Here is a 5,094-nt window from a genome sequence, read left to right as displayed (position 1 = left end):
TAAGTTATTGTTGATTTTGAAAATAAAACATAATAATAAACAAGCAAAGCATTATCTTTACTGTGTGTCAGTACCAGTTACATTTACAATAGAGGTTTATTAAACATTCCAAAAAAGAAGTTAATGTCACGCGGTTTAACCTTCATTAGAAATTAGAAGGTTATGGAAATAAAAACAACCAGATTCCATCCAACAAACTCTTGCTTTGTTAACAAGTAATAATTGAAATATCAAATATAATTTCCAATTTTATCTATTGTCTTTTAACATTTGCAATGTTTGTGGCAATACAAATATAATCAATCACGCTTTTCATTTATTAATTTCTGATTTTCTTCAAAACACAGCTGACGTTGCAATTTCAATCAGCCCATGTTTTATTTGAATAAGAACATGGCTAAGTTTCTAAAGCGAAAGAAGAACGTCCTATTATAATTACATTTGTTCCCATGGTTTACCGCTTTTGTGTTTAATGTGCGTACTCCAGTATCTTTGAAATATCAAACATTTGACATACATCGTGGACTCTCCGACTACATTTTTACTGTACGTATTGCTGTGCGTTTGTTTTTCCTACATTGGCTAGAGGTATTAGCAAGGGGGGAGGGGTTGAGAACTCGCAAAACATGTTTAACCCCGCCACATTTTTGCGCCTGTCCCAAAATCAGGAGCCTCTGGCCATTGTAAGTTTTATATGATTTAGTTCATTTATATATTTCGGAGTTTAGTATGATGTCCATTTTCACTGAACTAGTACACATTTTTGCTTAGGGGCCAGCTGAAACACGCCTCCGGCTGTGGGATTTTATCGCTGTGTTGAAGACCCATTTGTGGCCTTAGGCTATTTTCTGATCTTTGGTCGGGTTGTTGTCTCTTTGACACACTCCCCATTTCTATTCTCAATTTTACATTTATTCCTTTTGAGAAGTGTTTTTTAATTGAATGACCAGAACACAGTCAAAAATTAGTTGTGTCCATAGTCTTCTTTTTCTTTCAAAATTGAAATGAAGAAACCACTCCTTAAATACGTAGTTTAAGGTTGTGCTTATTGACATATAGTTACTGTAATCTGCATAGCTACCTATCAACATGGAAATTAAATTCGAAAACCTAGAATTCATCGTAGCGATGAATATATTGACATGGTAAACACAAAGTACACACAGTCTATATCTAAGTAAATAAATGAATATAAACGAAACACCAAATATCTGACATGGAAAAAAGCGGAATAACGAAATGCCTTATACAGGTCATTAATGGTGAACAGATACCTGACATTATAATACGTAATTGGCTTCAAAAATTTCGTTTACACAGTTCGTCTTTAATTTTCCCAAACCATTACATTAAAAAGGCATTGTTACATTAACAAATTAAAAGCTACAAAAATAAACAGTATAATTGATCGGAGATCTTCCCTCCCACAAATAATTGTGTACAACAATTTATTTGAATACATCAGGTAGTGCTTTGATTGTGATTTCTGTGGAGGAGAGAGAACAAATGATAGTGTTTTGATTGTTTTAATACGGCAATATAAATCGATATTAAAATATTTCAAAATATTAATAAAAAATTAAGCACACGAGGTTTTATGATGACTATTTTTCTAGGTCTGTTTGGTTTCATTATATAGATTGAAAAGTTATAAATATCATCGTTTTACCTATATAAGAATGACAATTTTGTGGGTGAGATAATTAAAGAAATTGTTTATTACTGGTGTCTCTGTTGGTTAATTTAACAATGTTGACATCCTGTTCTTTTTAATAAATAAAACTTGCGTTTCTCATATCCTCTCATGATCAAATTGAAGTTACATGCATACGGATTGAAATTAGGTCATACTAATGACTTGCAAGTCAATAAAACATCATCGATGGTTTTTGCTATTGTAACGAAATTCAATCAAAATGACTGCTCATATCACATGTAGCACAACATTAGTTTTATATTCCTCTTTAACAATGTTTCAACCAAAACAATCAAATTTTATGGTTTGTCTTATTCGTAGCTGAAATGTCTTGAACAATCTAGTCTTTAGTCTTTAATATGTCCGTAAATGATAAAAAAAAATACTCAAAATCATAGTATCGGTTATTCTTTTCATAAACACAACTTTGGCAAATGTGTTACAGTACTACACAAGATCTTTCTCTTGGTCTCATGGTTTCTAGTACTTTACCGCTGGGACTGCTGGAAGAAAAATTAAAATAAAAACATTATTTAAAGGCAACGGTAAAATTATATAGAAAAACACATTTAAAATGTAAAAAATTAAACAAAAAAAGTCGACATGAGCTTGTAATGAAGTATACTGTGTTGCAGATCAATAACCAAAAAAAAAAATTATTTACTTTCTCCTTGATTTTGTTTGATTACGGAACAGTGTTGTGTCGTTTAAATTGTGCGTTTCTACATAAGCAACACGACGGTTGACAAATATCGAACAGAAAATGTTTAACCTTCAGGAACACGTGACTTCTATCCAGTTTCGTTGATGTTTGTATTGCTTAATTTATCAGTATTGTGTGGACATTTTGTCCATTTGTCTTTTTCTTTTTTTTTCACAACGTTGACAGTTTTTTCTTCTCGACTTTTTAGTTTAAATGTGACTTAGTATCTAGCACCCCCTCACCTTTAGTAAAGTTGTAATCGTACACGAACCATTCGAAATGGTTAAAAATTAAAATAAGGGAAAAACATTTGAAACACTAAATTCTACGATGAACATGTTTATACTTTTTCAAATCTTAACACTCGAAAATATGGATAATAGTTTTATATTTCGTCAAGTCTCAAAAGCAGATTTTGTCTCAGAAATAATTAAAAAATGAAAAACAATTCTAGTTAAAAATTTGACCCCGTTTATTTAGACAAATTATTTTGAAGCATATCAGTAAAATGCATGGATAAACGTTTCAAAATTATAAATGATTAGACTTTTATTGATTAGTTATTGGATATCTTTGCAATTTCTTTTTATGTCAACTAAACCCTTTTTAATATTATAGAAGTAAAAAGATGTAATATGAGTACCAATGGGAAAACTCTCCATCGAAGTCACAATATGTAAAAAGTAAACAATTATAGGTCAAACGTGGAGCCTTGGCTCACACCGAACAGCAAGCTATAAAGGGCCATAAAACAACTAGTGTAAAACTATTCAAACAGGAAAACCAACTGTCTAATTTATATTAAAAAAACGACAAAAACTTATAATCCACATCAATAAACGACAACCAAATTGAACGAAAAACTATTAAAAACCAACTGAAATGACTGAATTCGATAAAAAAGACATATTAACAAAAAAAAGTAATATAGCATTATTCAACTTTATACTGAATAAAGATGACACATAGTTTGTACGATTTCAGCTTGATAAAACGTGTTATTAAATAGATGATTTTGCAGATCTGTACCCACCATGTTTTCTTTACAATGACGTCTGATTTTATTATCCTTAGAATAGCTCAAATTTTAAAGGACATAAGTATTCCCGAATATATTTAATAGTCTTTGCACAACTATTAGCGCATTCTGGATTTTAAGTCAGTTCATTGTTGACATATTTGTTTGTCAAAACACAATGTTGACTGCTGTACTCTTATTTTTTTAATGTTTGCCTATCATGTTGGTGTTTTTTTTTTTGTGTTGTTCACACATCGTTGTCAATATAATTGAATTTTTTGCGACTGTCATGTAAGTTAGAGGTTTAGCTAGCTTTAAAACCAGGTTAAATCCACCATTGTCTACATTAGAAAATGCATGTTCACAGTAAGGACTATAACAGTTGTAATCCATTTTTTTTAGTTTGCCATTAAATTAGTGAAATTCCGTTTCGAATTTTCCTCGGAGTTCGGTATTTTTGTTATTCTACCTTTTTTTTTTGTTCTCTGCTTATTTAAATTGATGAAAGCAATTTTAAGTGATGAATATGAAATATCCTTTTCTGTTATTCATACTTACGGTTTCTGTGTTTTGTTAGAATACTTTTCTATTTGTATATCAATATACATTCCCAGTCTGTAATTACAAACAAAAATAGATTTGACAGATTCCCGTTAAAACATAATATATTGTTTTTTGTACCCTCTATAATTTATATTTTTTAACGTAAATCTTGACATTATTATGTTTTTCATAAGAATGAGTGTGTAATAGTTTGATTGTCTTAAATAATATACATACAGTTGTAGGCTGCTTCCTCAATTATCAGATTAGATAAATCAGTACTCTATAGGATGATGCTTACATGCATACTAAAAATGCTTATCAACCCTTGTTTTATATTGCTCAGGGTTTGAAATAGTTTGGAAAAGAAATAAAAGTCAAAGTGTCTTTCCCTTCAACCATTTCAAGCAATATTTAAAATATTATATTTAAATGAATGCACAGTCAAGCTATGTAAGAATGTCAACATGAGTATTGTTTTACAGTGGTACACCGAATACCATGACCAATGGATTAAAACGTCTGTCGAAATTATCAGCATAATGAATTCAAAATCAAATATAACGTTCTATGAAGTACAAATGTTTTATTGTATCAGCTTTGCCAACAGTTGACATTAGTTTGTACACTAAAATATAGAGTATAACTATCAACAGCTTACGCTTTATTAAGTGATTCTGTTGCCTCAAGATTCTCATTTGAAGTCTGTTTACTGACTGCCAGTCCAGTTGCACAGTAACATGCAAAATGTTCACAATTAAATTTCGTCAAGTTATACTCTACATCAGATTTGTTAAAAATTAAGACCATCTTTTTAGCCCTCTTCTTAACAAGTTTACTCGGAAAAGAAAAATCTTGGTAATCACAGTAGAAAAGGCTATCATGAAATTTGAGTGTTGTTCTTTGAACGCTAGGCTGACTATTTGTGCATAATACTGCTAAACATGTATTGAAAGCTGACTCAGTAGCCCTTAATTCAACAATTTCAAATCTATTGCAGGTTTTATCAATCTTTATGACAATCCCATGATGCTTATAGATGTAGCTAGTATCTGCAATTTTCATTCGTCCAAATGCAATTTCCATTCCAATTCGTAAATTATCAGCAACGAGTAGTTTTCTTTCTGTTTTGTT

General features: G+C 30.6%; 1 long non-coding RNA gene across 1 annotated transcript; it reads right to left on the bottom strand.

Moving 5' to 3' along the window:
* Positions 1-624: 624 nt before the first annotated feature.
* Positions 625-5,094, bottom strand: LOC127721236 (uncharacterized). Its single transcript, XR_007991088.1, has 3 exons — positions 4,622-5,094; positions 3,976-4,032; positions 625-2,199 (listed from the first exon to the last, which is right to left on the bottom strand). It is a non-coding gene; the product is annotated as an uncharacterized LOC127721236 (long non-coding RNA).

This window comes from Mytilus californianus, unplaced genomic scaffold (assembly GCF_021869535.1).
Source record: "Mytilus californianus isolate M0D057914Y unplaced genomic scaffold, xbMytCali1.0.p SCAF_12, whole genome shotgun sequence".
NCBI classification, from domain to species: Eukaryota; Metazoa; Mollusca; class Bivalvia; order Mytilida; family Mytilidae; genus Mytilus; species Mytilus californianus.
This window is presented reverse-complemented; position numbering and strand designations above follow the sequence as displayed.